Genomic DNA, 23234 nt, shown 5'->3' with positions numbered 1-23234 from the left:
GAACGAAAACGCAATTTTTGCACCTCCGTAGCTCTGTGCTGCCTTGATGAAAAAAGATGCATTTTGCTGTGGATACTCCCTCCAACTTCAGTACTCCAAATACCAAATTTGAGCGAAATCTCTTCAAGTATTCCTGAGATATGCGACTTCAAAGATTGGCTTAGTTTCTTCATTTTTTCTTCTTATTTTTTTCCTCTTTACGCACACTTGCAAAAACTTCTATAAAACGTGAACGCCACATTCGATTGCCTTGAAAATTGGCACACAGAAGGGGGGTACAAAGGCACATCTCAGTACCAACTTTGGCTGGAATACGATAAACAGACAAACAGTTATTAGTGGTTATTCACGAAAAATAACACCAATATGTTATCACGCCTACAACTTACGGAAAGAAGCTGAAAATTGGTGGGTGAATAGGCTAACTATTGAACCTCAAACCTTTTGTGGTTTGAAAGAAATCGTGTTAAAAACCAGGAAGATACAACGAAAAAACCAACAGTGCGTAACAATTATGTAATCGAGATTAGCTAATAAAAAAATGACTACTTGCCAGGCCTACCAGATAAACTGCTTGAGGTAATGCTTGAAAATCGCTGTACAGATGGAGTAATCAACTTAGAAAGGATCTTCAATGGTGTAGAAGAATCAGACTTAAAGCCAGGGAGTTATAACACGAAATCCAACTTGGTGTAGCAAGTGTGAGATCGAGATACTCTAATAGAGCAGTCAAGCTGAAGATAATTCAAGAGATCAGCTAGAAACAAGTAACCTGTATAGAGATCAGCTACAAACAAATCACCCTGTAGAGAGTTCAGCTAGAAGAAGTTACCTTGTAGAGATTTCAGCTACAAACAGTTCGCCCTGTACAGAGATCAGCTAGAAGAAATTACCTTGTGGAGAGTTCGGCTACAAAGAAACCACAATGTAGAGAGTTCAGCTGCAAACAAATCACCTGTTGAGAGTTCAGTTACGAAAATATCATCCTGTAGAGAGTTCAGCTAGAAGAAGTCACCTTGTAGAGAGTTCAGCTACAGCAAAACCACCATGTAGAGAGTTCAGCTACAAACAAATCACCTTGCAGAGAATTCAGCTACAAACAAATCACCCTGTAGAGAGATCAGCTACAAGAAGTTACCTTGTAGAGAGTTCAGCTACAAAAACCATCATGTAGAGAGTTCAGCTGCAAACAAATCACCTGTAGAGAGTTCAGCTACAAATGTAGACAGATCAGCTAGAAGAAGTTACCTTGTAGAGAGTTCAGCTATAAACAAATCACCCTGTAGAGAGATCAGCTAGAAGAAGTCACATTGTAGAGAGTTCAGTTACAAAGAAACCACCATGCATAGAGTTCAGCTACAAACAAATAACCCTGTAGAGAGATCAGCTAGAAGAAGTCACATTGTAGAGAGTTCAGTTACAAAGAAACCATCATGTATAGAGTTCAGCTGCAAACAAATCGCCTTGTAGAGAGTTCAGCTAGAAGAAGTCATCTTGTAGAGAGTTCAGCTAGAAGAAGTCATCTTGTAGAGAGTTCAGCTACCAAGAAACCATCAGGTAAAGAGTTCAGCTGCAAACAAATCATCCTGTAGAGAGATCAGCTAGAAGAAGTTACCTTGTAGATAGATAGTTCAGCTACAAACAGTTCACCCTGTACAGAGATCAGCTAGTAGAAGTCACCTTGTAGAGTGTTCAGTTACAAAGAAATCACTATGTAGAGTTCTATATATACATTATATATATATATAATTTGTACAATTTTACTGATAAATCAGAAATATTTAAAGTATTTATTACCTTCCAGGTCATCCACTGAAGAAGTAGTCAACCTCTAAGTTTCCCACCATTTTAGATAGTTTTTTTAAACCGAGTTTGGCTGTATCAAAGAAATCACCATGTAGAGTTCTATATATGCATTATATATATATAATTTGTACAATTTTACTGATAAATCAGAAATATTTAAAGTATTTAACATCTGCTTCATCTTTTCTTCTTCCTGTGGTAAAGAAAATAAGATAGGTTAAAAAGCCCCAAAGCCGGCCATATTACAAATACAAAAAGAAGTGAAATCTAATTTAAAACAGCCAAGCTGTAAAAAAAGAGTACGGCCCTCAAAAAGGCTATGGTGAAAAAGATGTGAAGTCCAAAGTGGCGGCCAAGAAATGGCTGTGATGGTAGGTTAATGGTAAAAAATTTAATAACGACAATTCAGGAGAATTTTGTGCCAAGACCAAGCGGCACCAAAATTCACTTGAATTGTCGTTATTAAAATTTTTTACCATTAATCTACCATCACAGCCATTTCTTGGCCGCTACCTTGGATTTCACATCCTTTTCCACCATAGCCTTTTTGAGGGCCGCACTATTTTTTTACAGCTTGGCTGTTTTGGATTAGATTGGTTATTGCATATATCCTTTGGTATCAGATTGGTATGTGTTTTTCTACACTAGTAGAGCACTGCTTTGTCTTATATGATCATCATCATTGTATATCTGTAGATAAGAAGAAGTTTGTATAAACGCCAAACCTCAAAGTCAGTTTATGGTCGGCTTTGGATATTTAAAACACAACAAGAAGTGAAGTAAAATCAATGCAAAACAGCCAAGGTGCATAAAAAGGTGCAGCCTTTAAAGCCTGGGTGAAAAAGTTGCATGGCAGCCATGAATGGCTGCAAAGATGTTAAAGATTATAACTTTGTACATTTAAATCAAGACACACAATAGTGTGTCGTGCTTCCCAAGAAGCTGGCACGCCACACCATGAGTGTATTAATACGAAGAAAGAAAATGCGATTTTCATACCTATGTAGCTCTGTGATCCCTTATCTGGTTGGAACCAAACTTGCTACAGAACTGCCGGCCAGGTAGGGAGTCTACATACCAAATTTAAAGAAAATCACTCCAGACATTTCTGAGATACAGTACAAGCGTTTAAAATTTCATTTTAATTTCTTTGTTTTCTTTTCTTTTTCATTTTGCATATGTTGCAAAATCTGCCATAAAACACGAATGTGTGCTCCAATCGGGATGAAATTTAGCACACTTAAGGGCACATAACAGAAAATCTCAGTACCACGTTTGGAAGGAATCTGATGAACATGCATGGAGTTATGACCACATGCATGGAGTTATGACCCATTATTCATGTAAAATAAGGTCGAAGGTCTGTCATGCCCACAGGGTAAAGCCCTTGAAGGAATAAGCTGAAAATTGCTATGTATATGGAGTAACTATTGTAGGTGTGCCATTTTGTGGTTTGAAAGGAATCCAGATAAAGACCATTGAAATATGACACAAAATCCAACCAGTGTCACAATTATGCGATCGATTTTTATGAATGAAAAAACTATTAGTTTTCACGCCTACCAGGCAAATCACTATAGAGCAATGAGCTGAAAATCAGTATGTAGCTGGAATAATCTTCATAGAAAGTCCTTGCAGTAGTAGAGAAGAATCAGATTACAAACCACTGAGTAACAGTTGTGAGTCGAAAGCCAACTAGGTGTAGCAAATGCGAGATTGAGATACTCTAATAGAACAGTCACCCTAATAGAACATTCAGCTACCTTTATAACTTACTCCATTACAGAATTATATTACATTGCAAGTTATTCTGTAGGGAGTTCAGCTACAAACAGTTAATCTATAGACAATTCAGCGACAAGCATGTCACACTGTAGAGAGTTCAGCTACAAATATATCACTGGAGAGATTCAGAACATTATAAGTCACACTGAAGAGAGTTCGCTATAAACAAGTCACCCCGTAGAGAGTTCAGCTACAGCAAGTCACTCTGTAGAGAATTCAGCTACAAACAAGTCACTATGTAGCGAGTTCAGCTAGAAAGAACTACCCAGTAGAGAGTTCATCTACCCTTCGCAGTGCCTAGGCAGAACTGGTTAGGTTTAATTGATCCCAAAAGTACCTTCAGGATTCATCTTTTTAGTCTAATTTTAAGTTTTTTTTATTATTTTTCTTTCCAATTTTTTTTCTTTTCTTGTTTTCAACTTCAGTGCTTCTCAACTTCAAGTGATTGCAATGATACCTACTAGGTTGTAAATTTCTCTATTTTTCCTTGTGTTTGTTAAATGTGACTGTCTCTGGGAAAACTAGTCTTATCTCCCATTTAAAAGTATCGAAAAATGCTGGTTATAACTATTCAGAGTATTGTAGCTTGCCAATGGTGGTAGCAACGCACACCAAACTTTCACGCATTTTACAACAATTTATTACCTTCCAGGTCATCCACTGAAGAAGTAGTTAACCTCTAAGTTTCCCACTATTTTAGATATTTTTTTAAACTGAGTTTGGCTGTATCAGGTGAGCTCCAAAAGGGGTTGGAGGTGGGGGGCCTGCAAAGCAGGCAAGATGTTGTTTAAAAATTGAAGAGGGATGTTTTGGGATGAATTAGGTCAAGTCATTGGCCATTCAGGGCTACAAACTGGCTAAAATAAAAGGAAATTTACAGCACAGGGGGTCATTGTCCAATACCACGGAGCTGTACAACCACACACAGCCATCTCCTGGTTGGCCAGGGCTCCACCAAGACTAGGGTTGGGTGATATTGAAAATTTCCTCCCACGGTTATTGTGGAGCTTATTATCACGATTATTGCAAAAATCACGGTATTGAAATGAACTATATCAAGTAGCTACACTAAAAACTGTTTACACAGTATAATGCATGGGTGAAATTTGTTTACCAGCTAGCTAAGAGTTTGGAAAAACTTATAGAGCATGGAGTGCATATAAATTTTGAAGGAGAGATAGCTAGTTTCTATCTATGTATATAGCTAGCAGATAATTTACTAAGGCTTACTAATGTTAAGCCAGAATTTTTATCCCACAATCACAGAAGTGCTGTATCCAGTACACATTCCTCTCCTTGCATGTATTCTAATAATTAGTGTGCTGTTTTGTGTAGTAGTGCATGGGTTAGGCTTGTTTGCTAGTACAAGGAGGCTGTAATACTGATTGACAAGTACAATATGGCGTTGTTAACACGTGTAAGTGTGTAGTTGCAGCTGTATTCCCGCTATGATATTGCAATAACCGTTTAAACTGGTATGGCGGTTTTTCAAAAACAAGGCGGTATTGGTTATTGCCAGCTGTAATATACCATCATACCAGTATATCGCCCAACCCTAATCAAGACCCCAGACCACTCATACGGCTCACCACTGTGCTTGAAACAAGCAGCTAGCAAAAGCAGACCTGGTTGACTGTGACAGTGAAATTTGATAGTGCATTTATAAAGCTTTGTGTTTGTGTGAAGTAATCAAACTTCCTATCTTGGCGATAAGGCCAGTTTTCGCAGATCCAGTCATAAATAAACATAGCAGAAAAATCAGTCACAATAGCAAAAATTAACTACAATGACCTTTTAAACATACTTTTTTCACACCGATCTCTAGTAAAACCATCCACACAATTACAGATGAAATTGTTGACTCCATCTGTACAAGTTCCATTATTCATACAAGGATTAGGATCACAATCATCTATGTTAGTTGTACAGTTCTCTCCAGTAAAGCCATCCACGCAATTACATGTGAAAGAATTAACTCCATCTGTACAAGTTCCATTATTCATACAAGGATTAGGATCACAATCATCTATGTTAGCTGTACAATTCTCTCCAGTAAAACCATCCACACAATTGCATGTGAAAGAGTTAACTCCATCTGTACAAGTTCCATTATTCATACAAGGATTAGGATCACAATCATCTATGTTAGTTGTACAGTTCTCTCCAGTAAAGCCATCCACACAATTACATGTGAAAGAATTAACTCCATCTGTACAAGTTCCATTATTCATACAAGGATAAGGATCACAATCATCTATGTTAGCTGTACAATTCTCTCCAGTAAAACCATCCACACAATTGCATGTGAAAGAGTTAACTCCATCTGTACAAGTTCCATTATTCATACAAGGATTAGGATCACAATCATCTATGTTAGTTGTACAGTTCTCTCCAGTAAAGCCATCCACACAATTACATGTGAAAGAATTAACTCCATCTGTACAAGTTCCATTATTCATACAAGGATTAGGATCACAATCATCTATGTTAGCTGTACAATTCTCTCCAGTAAAACCATCCACACAATTGCATGTGAAAGAGTTAACTCCATCTGTACAAGTTCCATTATTCATACAAGGATTAGGATCACAATCATCTATGTTAGTTGTACAGTTCTCTCCAGTAAAACCATCCATACAATTACACGTGAAAGAGTTAACTCCATCTGTACAAGTTCCATTATTCATACAAGGATTAGGGTCACAATCATCTATGTTAGTTGTACAATTCTCTCCAGTAAAACCATCCATACAATTACACGTGAAAGAGTTAACTCCATCTGTACAAGTTCCATTATTCATACAAGGATTAGGGTCACAATCATCTATGTTAGTTGTACAATTCTCTCCAGTAAAACAATCCACACAATTGCATGTGAAAGAATTAACTCCATCAGTACAAGTTTCATTATTCATACAGGGATTAGGATCACAATCATTTATGTTAGTTGTACAATTCTGTCCAGTAAAACCATCCACACAATTGCACAAGAAAGAATTAACTCCATCTATACAAGTTCCATTATTCATACAAGGATTAGGATCACAATCATCTATGTTAGTTGTACAGTTCTCTCCAGTAAAGCCATCCACACAATTACATGTGAAAGAATTAACTCCATCTGTACAAGTTCCATTATTCATACAAGGATTAGGATCACAATCATCTATGTTAGCTGTACAATTCTCTCCAGTAAAACCATCCACACAATTGCATGTGAAAGAGTTAACTCCATCTGTACAAGTTCCATTATTCATACAAGGATTAGGATCACAATCATCTATACAATTCTCTCCATTAAAACCCTCCACACAATTGCATGTGAAAGAGTTAACTCCATCTGTACAAGTTCCATTATTCATACAAGGATTAGGATCACAATCATCTATGTTAGTTGTACAATCCAATCCAGTAAAGCCATCCACACAATTACATCTGAAAGAGTTAACTCCATCTGTACAAGTTCCATTATTCATACAAGGGTTAGGATTACAGTCATCTATTGATAGGAGAACAATAATGCCATACTTATCAAGACACACAGTAGTGTGTCGTGCGGCCCAAGAAGCCGGCACGCAACACCCGTAAGTATATTGACAGGAAGAAAGAAAACGCAATTTTTGCACCTCCGTAGCTCTGTGCTGCCTTGATGAAACAAGCCGATTTTTGCTGTGAACATGCCCTCTAACTTCAGCATTCCACATTCAAAATATGAGCGAAATCGCTTCAAGCGTTTCCGAGATATCCGACTTCAAAATTGGCTTAGTTTCTTTGTTTTGTTTTTTTTCTTATTTTTCTTCCTCTTGTCTCACACTTACAAAAACTGCTATAAAACGCTAACTCCATATCCGATTGCCTTGAAATTTGGCACACAGAAGGGGGGTATAAAGGCGCATCTTGGTACCAACTTTGGCTAGAATACGATAAACAGGCAAAGAGTTATGAGCGATTATTCACGAAAAATAACACCAATATGTTGTCACACCTACAGGGTAAACCACGTATGGGAAGAAGCTGAAAATCGGTGAGTGAATAGGTTAACTATTGAACTTCAAACCTTTTGTGGTTTGAAAGAAATCGAGCGAAGATACGATGAAAAAACCAACAGTGTGTAACAATTATGCAATCGAGATTAACAATTAAAAAAACCACTGCTTGTCACACCTACCAGAAAAACCGCTTGGGGTAATGCTTTGAAAATCACTGTACAGATGGAGTAATCATCTTAGAAAGGCTCTTCAATGGTGTAGAAGAATCACACTTAAAGCCACAGAGTTATAACACGAAACCCAACTTGGTGTAGCAAGCAGCGTTGAAACCGGGTCACTACTGCTGACCCGGATGACCCACTGACCCGGATTAAAATAAGCCGAGGCGCGCGATAAGAGCTATGTTTCGGGTATTCTCGAGCGACTCAGGCGCGAGACTACGTTTTGAGCGTTCGATTCGTGTTGAGTAAACGAGTAGTTATGTGATAACTAAGCCGGTAAGTTTATAATTTAAAATCAGCCAGTGGGTTTGGTTCCACGTAGCTACTGTAAGTTTACAGACAGCAATTGGGTGTGGCTTCGTACATACTTAGTATTGCAATTTCCCAATATATTAAAATGGGTGTGGCTCACAAAAGTACTTATCCTGCTGCAAGACTAGACCTAGACTATATACAACTCATATATTAATCGATTAGTGGGCGTGGCCCAACGTAAGCTTGCAGACAGAAACGGACACAGTTTCATGCTACAGACTGTACTTACTAATAAATGGGCGTGGCTGAGCGTATGTTTGTAACGCTATAAGTGGGCGTGGCTCACGAAAGAGCTACGCGACTAGCGTTTATAAGTTCCACGTCGTCAAACGATCAATTTCGTTTCTCACGTGATCCAATCCGGGTCAGACCCGGATAATTTGTAAACCGGGTCAGACCCGGATGACCCGGAGAAAATGTGACCCGGTTGACCCGACCCGGTTTCAACGCTGGTAGCAAGTGCAAGATCGAGATACTCTAATAGAGCAGTCACCCTAATAGAGCAGTCACCCTGAAGAAAATTAGAAACAAGTAACCTGTATAGAGATCAGCTAGAAACAAGTAACCCTGTAGAGAGATCAGCTAGAAAAATTCACCCTGTACAAAGATCAGCTAGAAGAAGTTACCTTGTAGGGAGTTCAACTATGGAAAGAGATAGTTCAGCTACAAGAAATCACCTTATAGAGTTCAGATACAAACAAATCTCCATGTAGAGAGATCAGCTAAAAGAAGTTTACTCAGCTACAAACAAATCACCCTGTAGAAAGATCAGCTAGAAGAAGTCACCTTGTAGAGAGTTCGGTTACAAAGAAACCACCATGTAGAGAATTCAGCTACAAACTAGTGACCCTGTAGAGACATCAGCTAGAAGAAGTTACCTTGTAGAAAATTCAGCTACAAAGAAACCATTCTGTAAAGAGCTCAGCTGCAAACAAATCACCTATACAGAATTCAGCTACAAACAAATCACCCTGTAGAGAGATCAGCTAGAAGAAGTTATCTTGTAGATAGTTCAGCTACAAACAAATCACCCTGTAGAGAGATCAGCTAGAAGAAGTTACCTTATAGATAGTTCAGCTACAAACAAATCACCCTGTAGAGAGTTCAGCTACAAAGAAACCACCATGTAGAGAGTTCAGCTACAAACAAATCGCACTGTAGAGAGATCAGCTAGAAGAAGTTACCTTGTAGAGAGCTCAGCTACAAAGAAACCATTCTGTAAAGAGTCCAGCTGCAAACAAATCACCTGTACAGAATTCAGCTACAAACAAATCACCCTGTAGAGATATCAGCTAGAAGAAATTACCTTGTAGATAGTTCAGCTACAAACAATTCACCCTGTACAGAGCTCAGTTAGAAGAAGTTTTCTTGTAGAGAGTTCAGCTACAAGCAAACCACCCTGTAGAAAGATCAGCTAGAAGAAGTCACCTTGTAGAGAGTTCAGTTACAAAGAAACCACCATGTAGAAAGTTCAGCTACAAACTAGTGACCTTGTAAAGACATCAGCTAGGAGAAGTTACCTTGTAGATAGTTCAGCTACAAACAATCACCCTGTAGAAAGATCAGGTAGAAGAAGTTATCTTGTAGATAGTTCAGCTACAAACAAATCACCCTGTAGAAAGATCAGCTAGAAGAAGTAACGTTGTAGAGAGTTCAGCTATAAAAAAATCAGCATGTAGAGAGTTCAGCTGCAAACAAATCACCCTGTAAAAAATTCCGCTACAAACTAATTACCCTGTAGAAAGATCAGCTAGAAGAAGTCACGTTGTAGAGAGTTCAGTTGCAAAGAAACCACCATGTAGAGAGTTCAGCTACAAACTAGTGACCTTGTAGAGACATCAACTAGTAGAAGTTACCTTGTAGATAGTTTAGCTACAAACAATTCACCCTGTTCAGAGATCAGTTAGAAGAAGTTTTCTTGTAGAGAGTTCAGCTACAAACAAATCACCCTGTAGAAAGATCAGCTAGAAGAAGTTACATTGTAGAGAGTTCAGTTACAAAGAAATCACCATGTAGAAAATTCAGCTACAAACTAGTGACCTTGTAGAGACATCAGCTAGAAGCAGTTACCTTGTAGAAAATTCAGCTACAAAGAAACTATTTTGTAAACAGCTTAGCTGCAAACAAATCACCTATACAGAATTCAGCTACAAACAAATCACCCTGTACAGAGATCAGCTAGAAGAAATTACCTTGTAGATAGTTCAACTACAAACAAATCACCCTGTAGAGAGATCAGCTAGAAGAAGTTACCTTGTAGATAGTTCAGCTGCAAACAAATCACCCTGTAGAGAGATCAGGTAGAAGAAGTTACCTTGTAGATAGTTCAGCTACAAACAAATCACCCTGTAGAGAGATCAGCTAGAAGAAGTTACCTTGTAGAGAGTTCAGCTACAAAGAAACCATCATGTAGAGAGTTCAGCTGCAAACAAATCACCTGTACAGAATTCAGCTACAAACAAGTGATACTGTAGAGAGATCAGCTAGAAGAAGTTACCTTGTAGAGAGTTCAGCTACAAACAAATCACCCTGTAGAGAGATCAGCTAGAAGAAGTCACCTTGTAGAGAGTTCAGTTACAAAGAAACCACCATGTATAGAGTTTAGCTGCAAACAAACCACCCTTTAGAGAGTTCAGCTAGAAACAATTTACCCTGTAGAGAGCTCAGCTAGAAACAGTGATCTGTAGAGAGATCAGCTAAAAGAAGTTACCTCGTAGAGAGTTCAGCTGCAAACAAATCACCATTTAGAAAGATCAGCTAGAAAAAGTTACCTTGTAGACAGTTTAACTACAAACAAATCACCCTGTAGAGAGATCAGCTAGAAGAAGTTACCTTGTAGATCGTTCAGACGATTTACAAATAATTCACCCTGTAGAGAGAGCAGCTAGAAGAAGTCTAGTTGTAGAGTGTTCAGTTACAAAGAAACCACCATGTTGAGTTCTGTAATAAATATATGTATTATATATATATATATATATATATATATATATATATAATTTGTACATTTATTGATAAAATCAGAAATATTTAAAGTATTCATTTGCTTCATCTTTTCTTCTTCTTGTAGAAAAGAAAAATAATAGGTTTAAAAAGCCCCAAAGCTGGCCATAGGCCGGCTTTGGGGTATACAAATACAAAAAGAAGTGAAATCTAATCCAAAACAGCCAAGCTGTAAAAAAAGTGTGCGGCCCTCAAAAAGGGAAAAAAGATGTGAAATCCAAGGTGGCGGCCAAGAAATGGCTGTGATGGTAGGTTAATGGTAAAAATTTTAATAACGACAATTCAGGTGAATTTTGTGCCAAGACCAAGCAGCACAGTAATTCACCTGAATTGTCGTTATTAAAATTTTTACCATTAACCTACCATCACAGCTATTTCTTGGCCGGCACCTTGGATTTCACATCTTTTTTCACCATAGCCTTTTTGAGGGCCGCACACTTTTTTTACAGCTTGGCTGTTTTGGATTAGATCAAGACACACGATAGTGTGTCGTGCGGCCCAAGAAGCCGGCGCGCCACACCGTGAGTATATTAGGCCACTCCAATTGGTATTTATGTTTCTGGTCCCTTAAGATTAAATTTTAGATGTGGGCGGGCGGAATTCAGCAACAAAGCAACAAAATTATGAAGAAGTAGCTATAGTATACTACAATAAACATTTCACCATTATAATGTTGTGTAAAATATTAGGTACAGGTGTAAGTGACTTCATAGATACAAAACTTAATAATAACTCGTAGGATACAACAGTACAATATGAGTACATCATGATTTTTGAATTTTGGGTTGTTTACAGTCAGCACATTGGGGATAATATTCCGTTTCATTCCATTCAATATCTTTTGCACAGTATACACAAATTGGTGGATACTTTGCAGCATAATACAATTTTTCAATTGGTTCACCACAAGCTATATCTCTTGCATAAACATTAAGTCCCTCTGGTAACTCGAGATCACTCATTGATGCACCACATGTAAAAGTGTAATCTTTTAAAGCTCTTTCAAGCTGTAAACATTGGGCTCTTTGAAGCTTATGTTGAGAATAGAGCAATCTCCAGCTGTCACATTCCTCACACTGCAGCATCATATCAACATTCCTTACATGAGTTAAGTTTGATGCAAATGGCAATGTTTTCCTACGTTTATTCGGCTTTTTCAAGCTAGGGCAATGTTCCTCACTAGTATCTGTTCCATATACATCAGAAAAGCACCTATAGTGACCTTCTCCAGGTACTGGGTCTGGTATGAAGTTGATAGATTGAAATATTTCTGTGGGCAATTTTGGAGGCTTGCAAATACAGCATGAAATGGATCCACATTTTTTAATTTGAAACAAATACTTCCGTGTCCTGCAGCAGTGGTCTATAAATGCTTTAAGTTGAGGCTTTTTGTCCAAGGCTTCTTTCTGCAATGTTACGCCAGATGACAAACTGTCATCAATAGTATGTAAATATGACCACATTAATTCAATTTCGTCATCACTTGCTGCACTAACAACTTTTATTTTTTCATCTTTTAGCTGTAGTCTTTCCATAATTTGTGTTTAAAAAACTCTGGTATGTGAAATACTATCAATCACATCTTTGGAAAAACCTGGTATTTTTTAAGCTGTATCTCGTAACTGTTTTAGATTATTACACTTTTTGACTTCATCCTCAAAATGGTCATCCAACTTCCCTCTCATGAGTCCTACACATTGTAAACCCAAGTTAAGAGTGGACATAATATGCTCCACTGGATTTCGCCAAGAATGGCATGGAGCAGTGCGAGCAGCACAAACAAAGTCTAAGTCAAACTTTAAAAATAATGAAATTAGAGCTACCTGCACTGATAAATAAGTTACTCGATGATCTGGCCCACCATCCGTATACACTAGTAAAATATGTTTGTTTTCTACTTGACTATCCAAAATGCACAATAGTTCTGTTGCATGATGCATAGGAGAGGAAGGCTCAAATGCACATTCTTTCAGCGATACATTAACTTGTCCTCGGTACCAAGAACCAGAAAACTCATCAGGTATATTATTGATGAGAACCACACTTGGTATAATACCAAATCTCGTAAAATTGTGGTCACCTACATCAAAGCTTGCTCCTACTTTGACAAGTACTCTTCTCCCCCTTTCGGTTGCTGCGACTGGAAACCCAGGTTCCCCTATTTTTATTTTGTGTTTATCATCTAAGCATGCCATTGTAGTAACTGATTTAAATTTAATGGCAAATTCACGAAAATATCTGAACAGTGCGACTGCATAATGCTCATCTGGATGGGTTTTTCTAAATTGCCTTGCTTGTATCATAAAGCGAACTTTCAGCTGACCTGTATAATGCATTGCAGTCTTATATTTGGGGTTTGTAGGCCAAAATTGTAAACGTAACCACTCTTCGCATGGTACTGCAGTCCCTTCTGGGCATCTAGCTTGTACTTGTTCTTTGAAATCTCGTATGGATATAGCAGTTGACAAATGAGTAATTTGCAAGTGTCTGTGATCATCAACTGCAGCACCTATCCCTTCATCTAAAAACCTTTTAGCTTCTTTCCAAAAATATTCATATTTTGTCTTTTGCTCAGGATGTTTAACTTCACGTAAGTCAACAATAGTTTAAGGATCATCAGGCTCCATAAAAAGTAATTCCGTTACTCTAGCATCTACCTCTGCTTCATTGAGGCAATTGACTGCTGAAGAGTCGCCCGTTAATTCATGATAAAATGTCTAAGTACTGATGGTTTCACAGAAGGGGCAACTCTGCCAAACTTTGAGTACAACTCTTTTCGCATAGCTCGGGTATGAAACACTGGAAAATTTGGTCGAATGGACTCAATGACTGGTTGACTACTGCCAAAGGCGTCTTCTGTTTTTTCTACATTTGGTACTCGCCAAATAAAATGTAGGTTTCCCTTATTGTTTCCAGGTGAATATGTACACATTACAATTGGATAATGAAGGCCATTATTGCCTAACAATTGCAAATAATCATACCTCTTTTTTGAATCTGTGTCAAGGAAGTCGTTTAGAAACAAATACTCATAATCTCCCATGGTACAAAGTTTGGTATCAAGGTTTTTTAACAATGGAAGTAATAACGTAGTAGATTTGATGTATTTAACTGAAACTGCATCTCCCATCAAGACTCACGGTAGTGAGTCGCGCGGCCAGTAAAGCAGAAACGCGCGCCGCAGACAATAAATGACGCGACCACTACGTGAGGATTTTACAAGAACGAACGTTCTCAAATTTGGCCTTCCTGTAATCCACCCGTCACTTACGCTATCCCTCTGAAACTCTGGAGTTGAACTCATCGTGTCACTAGTAACTACCACACAAGCAGTGAAGCAAATCCATGCCGATTGTTTCGTGATCGAGATTGCCGACATGAAAGGGGACGTTTCATTTTTCTTTTAATTGCATGCGGTTAGACGCAACCGCAGGTGTATGCCTTGCGTTCCTTTGTGCATTCCGAACATTGATCGCCCTGTTATCGCTTCAGTATTCACTCAATCACCTCAAGATTCACATCATTGATTTCACCATACATGATTACCCTACAGTCGTGATTTCAGCACCAAACGAAGTTTCAGTCGTCCTCAGTCGACCTAGAGGCCAAATACAAATCCCAGATTGTTGTTTTCCGCAATACTCGCTTGGCATGTAGGGCAATGTGTCTTTAAACTGTTCTGAAAGTTTCGTTCAGATTGAAACATTTGTTTTCGAGAATGGCTAGTTTGAAATTTGAATTTAGTCGCCCCCACGTCATTTGCTCTCTAAGAATTTTACTCGGAATTTAAAGAATGACGCAGAGCACAACTGCGGTCTCTGGGTATTGATGAACTGGCGCTCTATGTAATTAATCAGTACATATAGCCACCAAGAAGTGTGCTGCCATAGATTATAGTCCATAGATATAGCTAATCTATGGTGCTGCATACCATCCTTCGTTTTGAAATTAGTCGCCCCCACATAATTTGTCCTCTAAGGGCGCGGCTTAAAGAATGACACAAGAGTACAACTGCGGTTACCAGTTGTTGACACAAGCTGTGAGTAATTAGCACATGTAGCTAGCTTAAAAGGAAGTGTGCAAAATCGCCTAATACAATTGTCACCATGCATTATTGCATTTTATAGCACCCCCACACAAAATTACACATGTAATTACAACATACAGAGGAGACACATGAATACCAAACACTTTTCACAACAATAATGTAAGAATTGTACAATAATGACTGTAATATAACTGCTATGCAAATGTTTTCCAGTGGCCCGCCATGGTAGCAAGTCTCACATGACGGCATGTATATTCATCCAAACACAATGGGAGTAACGAGTGAGTATGATGACAACAAGTTGGTATGACTCCATTTGTAGAATCCAGATGAGTGGGTGTGGCTCCAGTATGTCTAAACGGTTAACAAACATTCCTGTTATAAATACGTGCTAGAGTTGCAATATAATAGTATAGTATTTAAATGCAATAATACATAGTCTCCATTGCATCACTATCAAACGACACTAAGTGGAGGATATTGTTGCATCTCTAGTATGTACACTCTATCAGTACAACCTATCTTAATGGCCACTAGTATAGAAAGACAACCACTCTTGAAAAGCCAATTCCAATTGAGAATTTATACACTGTTACCTGCTGAATGAGTGAAGGTGGCAATAAACAAGTTCCACCGTAATTTATACACGTGATCTGATCCTGTATATTCTGTCAGTGGATGAGATCCACTTGGCCAGGACAAAATGTGACTCAAGTGCCCTGGATGATCCATACTCAACCAACTTATGACCCAGTGGCACAATGGAACTGACTATTTATAGAGAATACAATTACATTTATTTCTAAGATGTGTGGATGTGTGGACACATTACAACACATTACATGTACATACAAGACACGCTACGTACTGTTTTAGCATTTCAAGTCACCACATTATACACGTACCAGTCAACAATGCTTCATAGTGCCCATCAGTAAACCTGAAGAAAAGTTACGAAAAATAAAAATTCACATAAGTACAATGAAACCTCATTAATATGGCAGGCTGTGGGACCAAAAAATTTGGCCTGAATAACAAGGTGGCCTTATTAATGAGGTCATAAGTAATGCTTAGCTATATTTGGGACCTACTAGAGGTGGCCAATATAATGAGGTGGTCTTATTAAAGAGGTGGCCACTAAGTGAGGTTTCACTGTACATATAGTTCACAATATTGTGAACAATATTAATGGTTAACAATATACACTGAAACCTGCAGGTCACTTCTTGTGGAAGATTGCTCTCTACACAAAATGACACATTCAGAGATTGTATTTAGATGGATGATACAGTAACGCATTGTGACTTCAATACTCGTGATGTGTCACTGCTAGGCAGCAACCATATACACGGCACTGCCACATCGCACTTGCTCGCACACACAATTTTGCTAACGATTTTACAAATTGATAATTAAGGGGTGTGGCAACTAGCTGTTTCCCTTCTGTACAAGTGGCCACCAAGACAGGTCCACTGTGGATGAAAGCCAGGCATTAGATATTTGGTATTTCATGTGTTGAAGACATTCCAGGACTTCTGGTAGTCTCAAATCTCACCACAGTTTAACTCAGGCAGTGTTGTGGTCACCACTAAACTACTGGAATGCTGTGTTATGTTCATCTTATGCTTGGCTACTATATTGTAGAACTGAAATGGATACTCTGAAAAATATATCCTATGGATAATGACTTCATCACTTTCTTCATCAGGAGCTTATAAGGACCAACAGTGAAACTTTTTACACTTGGGGCTGACAGTCAACTGCCTATGTCTGAAGCAGTGCTTTTGGTGCTCTAACAGATTGGCTGCCCCCTTGCTGCCAGCACTCACTGTCTCATACGCTGTCATACACTAAATCCATCTCTATAGCCAGTTAGAACAGCATGCTTCTTACCTTTTTTTAAGGCCGCATAATGCAGCCACCTCTTTAAAAGGCAAGGTTAGAAAATTTTGTCCCTACGGCCTGAATAATGACCAGTTTTCACTGTACTATTAGTGATTAGTGATCATGGGGGATTATTTATTAAGATACTAAGATATACAAACGCTACAACCTCTAAATATAGCAGTAAATTTTTTACCCTGGTCCAATGTCTCATAATAATCGTGACTTCGTGAGAGACTCTACTGTGACAAATACATGTTTATCATGATATGTGCTAATCGCCTTTTTACAATTAAGTTTTACAACACAAATACATGTATAGTTAAACTCACCAATTGCGACTAAATCCCTTCAACACGAAAAGACAAATAATGAGACAACCTTGGAGACAACAGCCACACAAGCCTATTCTGGTGCGTTTATTTAGTAGTAATATAAATTTTAAAGGCGTTTATTTACAACAGGACATAATTACGCGCCCCTCTATTGTCTCTGTACATACTTGCCTTTTCTTTACTATTCTCATTTCATTTCACAAGATCTCTTGGCAGGGGCGTAGCTTCTTCACTTGAATTAGTCAATGCTTGAAGTAGATCGAGATACTCTAATAAAACAGTCACATTTCTACAAGTGCCATATTTTTATATTGTAAAGTCTGTAAGTAGCTAGTAATTTAAACTATACAATCCGATGCTAAGCAGAAGTTGTAACTATGCTAAATATTGATTGCTGTGTTCAGCGGTGGAGCAAGTAGTTGATATGAGGGGGGCTGGGCTGACCCAGACTTATTTCTATAGTTTAGTAAGGTGAGACCAAAAAAAAAAAAAAAAAAAAAAAAAAAAAGGTCGCAACCAACTGACAAGAGCTTCCACCTCACCAGCTACCATTTCTAGCTGATAAACTACATAAAAATCCTTACATAGCTCGCTACACACTGAATACTTTATTAGAGTGACTGCTCTATTAGAGTATCTCGATCTTTATCACGGTTTTCAGCCCCACTCCAAGAAAGATAATTTCGGTGTGATATCATTCTGAGGGGGGGCTAAGCCCCCCCCCCCCCCTTTCCGCCGCCTATGGCTGTGTTACAGCTGTTTTGTGACTGCTCTAATAGAGTATCTTGATCGTTTCAATGCAGTACAAGATGAAAGGCAAAGTGTTGTTAAGGGTTTACTAGTTAAAATGGGTGTTAGTTGACTGCAGTTGCATGCCACTAACAGGGCCGTCCAAAGAAATTAGAGGGCCCAGGGAAAAGAGTTAAAGAGGGGCCCAGGGGCAAGGAAGGGTCTAGATCCTGACTGCTCTATTAGAGTATATCGATCTTTCTTTAAACAGGTATTCAAGTGGCCCCTTTCAGGCTGTGGTAGGGGGAAAAATACCCCAGTTACCCCCAATGTGGGCGGCCCTGGCCACTAAAATTACAGTTATATTTTAATATTCTGTCACTGTAATCTGGGGTTTCTGTCAAAACCATGGAAACTACTGACTCACCTACTGTTATCAACAGTGCATTGCTTATTCTAACAAAAAGTATTGAAATCCCATCCAAAAACAGCTTATAGCTGTAAAAAAAGTGCGCGTCCAAGTAAAGCAGAGTTAACTGCGACAAAAAGTAATGATATCATAATGCGGCCATGTGCGAGGTGTGCAAGTTGTAATATTAGCTAATCAGATAATACAATGTTATTGTTAAAGTGTTAATGAGAACTATGTGATGCTGCTAGTTTTGAAGTGTGTGAGCATCTTCATAAATGCCACATAAATTTAATTCTCAATAAAGCAATGTGTATAGATTCTCTGATAGTAATAAATAGTTTGAGTTTGGCCGCCTTTCCTGTATACAGCAATGCTACGAACAAAGGAAAGGTGGCCAAACTCAAACTATTTATTACTATCAGAGAATCTATACACATTGCTTTATTGAGAATTAAATTTATGTGGCATTTATGAAGATGCTCACACACTTCAAAACTAGCAGCATCACATAGTTCTCATTAACACTTTAACAATAACATTGTATTATCTGATTAGCTAATATTACAACTTGCACACCTCGCACATGGCCGCATTATGATATCATTACTTTTTGTCGCAGTTAACTCTGCTTTACTTAAACGCGCACTTTTTTTACAGCTATAAGCTGTTTTTGGATGGGATTATTCTTACAGGTACACTTGATGAATGCCTCAAAGCAGCTTTTTTATTCTGCTTTTCAAGGTAGTCAGTATACTGATGCATGGACCCAGTAAGCTCTTCAACATCATGATGAAACTTTTTCCACAGCTCTTTTTTCCAGTAACTTGTTTGTAGTATTGAAAATAAAGAACTAACAAGTGGTTTTAAATAATCTGACGACATATTTGTTATTGTTCTTTTTCTATGTTTTGATTTTTCTGGTATATTGTAACCAATAAATTTGGAAAAAACTTCTGGAATGGGACACTGTTGCAACTTTATTGTGTCATGGTGTCCGTCAATGTACCACAAAAGATCACACAGCGTTCTTACTAAGTTAACACCTAACGTATTAGCCTCAGAGGTAAAATAGAGATTGTTGTGGTCTAAGTAATCAACAAGGTCATTGAATAGTTCATCCTTTTTAGTGTGACGTGGCTTTTTATTAGGCAATTTTGATTTTTGCTGCAATAGCCTTTGACTGTGCATCATTATTGCAAATGCATTCTTAGCTGGCACTGGCGTGGATGGTGCCAACATCACACAATACTTCAGATACGCACCAACATTTGTACAGCCCTATCCAAGATTACTGATACCTCTATTAAATCCATGAACTCTTTGGACTTTCCAATGAAAACACTAGCAAGTGTAATTATTTGTTCTTGGCTTCCACTTGGTCCTTCATCACACTTCATTATCACTTCTGCTTGCAGCTTATCTTCGTAAAACCCCAAAACGGTATACCCTGGAGGTTCTAAAGGCAGTACGGTCCAAGGCAGAATGATTCTGCTGGTACCCCGGTTTATAACTGTACAATTCACCAAAGTCATTGAACTAGAAAAAGCAACAACAGTGTTTTATAGCTACAACATATAACATGTACAAATACCTGTACTATAAATACTTACCAACTACAGAGAAACAATGATAAAACGAAATAGAGATGATTGAAACGGATACAATTCACGAAGAAAGAAGCCATGCCACGTAATCACGTGATATATGCGCATGCGTGTTGTTGTATTTCTGAAATTAACCATTTTGCAAACCTTGATGCGGGCGGTGGACCAGAAACATAATTACCAATTGGAGTGGCCTTAACAGGAAGAAAGATCAAGACACACGATAGTGTGTCGTGAGGCCCAAGAAGCCAGCGCGCCACACCGTGAGTATATTAACAGGAAGAAAGAAAACGCAATTTTCACACCTATGTAGCTCTGTGATCCCTTATCCGATTGGAACCAAATTTGCTGGAGACTTCTCGCCCAGTTAGGGTAGTCTACATACCAAATTTGAAGAAAACGCTCCAGCCATTTCTGAGATACGAGCGAACAAAATTTCGTTTTAATTTCTTCGTTTTTTTCTTCTTCATCATCTTCATTTCGCACACTTCGCAAAATTCGCCATAAAACACGAATGCGTGCTCGGATTGGGCTGAAATTTGGCACAGTTAAAGGGCTCATTAAGGCGGATCTCCGTACCAACATTGGTAGGAATCCGATGACCATTCACGGAGTTATGACCGATTTTTTTCCTAAAATAAGGTGGAAGGTCTGTCACGCCTACAGGGTAAACGCCTTGGAGGAATCAGTTGAAAATTGATATGTAGATGGAGCAACCATCGTAGGAGTGCCTTTTTGTGGTTTGAAAGGAATCGGGATAAAGACCATGGAGATATGACACGAAATCCAACCTGTGTCAAAATTACGCGATCGATTTTTATGAATAAAAAAACTATTAGTTTTCGTGTCTACCAGGCAAACCGCTTAGAGCAACGAGCTGAAAATCAGTATGTAGCTGGAATAATCATCATAGAAAGTCCTTGCAGTAGTACAGAAGAATCGGATTACAAATCACTGAGTTATGATTCGAAAGGCAACTAGGTGCAGCAAATGCGAGATCGAAATACTCTAATAGAACAGTCACCCTAATAAAGCATTCAGCTGCATTTATAATTTACTCAGTTATATTACATTGTAAGTTATTCTGTAGGGAATTCAGCTACAAACAAGTCACCCTGTAGTCAGATCAGCTAGAAGAAGGTACCTAATAGAGAATTCACCTACAAATAAGCCATCATGTAGAGAGTTCAGCTCAAATAAATCATCCTGTAGAGAATTCAGCTACAAACAAATTGCCCTGTAGAGAGATCAGCTAGAAGAAGTTACCTTGTAGAGAGTTCAGTTACAAAGAAACAATCATGCATAGAGTTTAGCTGCAAACAAATCACCCAGTAAAAAGTTCCGCTATGAACAGATCACAATGTAGAGAGTTCAGTTAGAAACAGGTCATCCTGTAGAGAGATCAGCTAGAAGAAGTCACCTTGTAGAGAGTTCAGTTACAAAGAAACAATCATGCAAAGAGTTTAGCTGCAAACAAATCACCCAGTAGAAAGTTCCGCGATGAACAGATCACACTGTAGAGAGTTCAGTTAGAAAAAAAATCATCCTGTAGAAAGATCAGCTAGAAGAAGTTACCTTGTAGAGAGTTCAGTTACAAAGAAACAATCATGCATAGAGTTTAGCTGCAAACAAATCATCCAGTAGAAAGTTCCGCTATGAACAGATCACACTGTAGAGAGTTCAGTTAGAAACAAGTCATTCTGTAGATAGATCAGCTAGAAGAAGTCACTTTGTAGAGAGTTCAGCTACAAAGAAACCACCATGTAAAAGAGTTCAGCTGCAAACAAATCACCTGTAGAGAATTCAGCTACAAACAAATCACCCTGTAGAAAGATCAGCTAGAAGAAGTTACCTTGTAGAGAGTTCAGCTACAAACAAATCACCCTGTAGAAAGTTCAGCCACAAACAAGTCACCCTGTAGAGACATCAGCTAGAAACAAGTCATCCTGTAGAGAGTTCAGCTAGAAGAAGTTACGTTGTAGAGAGTTCAGCTACAAAGAAACTACCATGTAGAGAGTTAAGCTGCAAATAAATCGCCCTGTAGAGAATTCAGCTACAAACAAATCACCCTGTAGAAAGATCAGCTAGAAGAAGTTACCTTGTAGAGAGTTCAGCTACAAACAAATCACCCTGTAGAAAGTTCAGCCACAAACAAGTCACCCTGTAGAGACATCAGCTAGAAACAAGTCATCCTGTAGAGAGTTCAGCTAGAAGAAGTTACGTTGTAGAGAGTTCAGCTACAAAGAAACTACCATGTAGAGAGTTAAGCTGCAAATAAATCGCCCTGTAGAGAATTCAGCTACAAACAAATTACCCTGTAGAAAGATCAGCTAGAAGAAGTTACCTTGTAGAGAGTTCAGCTACAACAAATCACCCTGTAGAGAGTTCAGCTACAAACAAGTCACCCTGTAGAGAGATCAGCTAGAAACAAGCCACTCATAGAGAGTTTAGCTAGAAGAAGTTACATTGTAGAGAGTTCAGCTACAAAGAAACTACCATATAGAGAGTTCAGCTGCAAACAAATTGCCCTGTAGAGAATTCAGCTACAAACACATCACCCTGTAGAAAAGTCAGCAAGAAGAAGTTACCTTGTAGAGAGTTCAGCTACAAACAAATCACCCTGTAGAGAGTTCAGCTAGAAACAAGTCACCCTGTAGAGAGATCAGCTAGAAACAAGCCACCCGTAGAGAGTTCAGCTAGAAGAAGTTACATTGTAGAGAGTTCAGCTACAAAGAAACTACCATGTAGAGAGTTCAGCTGCAAACAAATCGCCCTGTAGAGAATTCAGCTACAAATAAATCACCCTGTAGAAAGGTCAGCTAGAAGAAGTTACCTTGTAGAGAGTTAAGCTACAAACAAACACCCTGTAGAGAGTTCAGCTACAAACAAGTCACCATGTAGAGAGTTCAGCTAGAAGAAGTTACATTGTAGAGAGTTCAGCTACAAAGAAACTACCATGTAGAGAGTTCAGCTGCAAACAAATCGCCCTGTAGAGAATTCAGCTACAAACAAATTACCCTGTAAAAAGATCAGTTACCTTGTATAGAGTTCAGCTACAAACAAATCACCCTGTAGAGAGTTCAGCTAGAAACAAGTCACCCTGTAG

The 23234-nt window shown here is 38.5% G+C and overlaps 1 protein-coding gene and 1 long non-coding RNA gene across 2 annotated transcripts in view; both read right to left on the bottom strand.

Moving 5' to 3' along the window:
• Positions 1 to 23234, bottom strand: part of LOC136254635 (fasciclin-2-like) — a 372927-nt gene that overhangs the window by 190848 nt on the left and 158845 nt on the right. The window lies entirely within an intron of this gene.
• Positions 15215 to 18270, bottom strand: LOC136254655 (uncharacterized). The gene is made up of 3 exons (XR_010700639.1): positions 17381 to 18270; positions 16033 to 16104; positions 15215 to 15518 (listed from the first exon to the last, which is right to left on the bottom strand). It is a non-coding gene; the product is annotated as an uncharacterized lncRNA (long non-coding RNA).

Source organism: Dysidea avara, chromosome 4, assembly GCF_963678975.1.
Source record: "Dysidea avara chromosome 4, odDysAvar1.4, whole genome shotgun sequence".
Lineage (NCBI taxonomy): Eukaryota > Metazoa > Porifera > Demospongiae > Dictyoceratida > Dysideidae > Dysidea > Dysidea avara.
The sequence above is the reverse complement of the archived record's forward strand: the minus strand, read 5'-3'. Positions and strand labels throughout refer to the sequence as shown.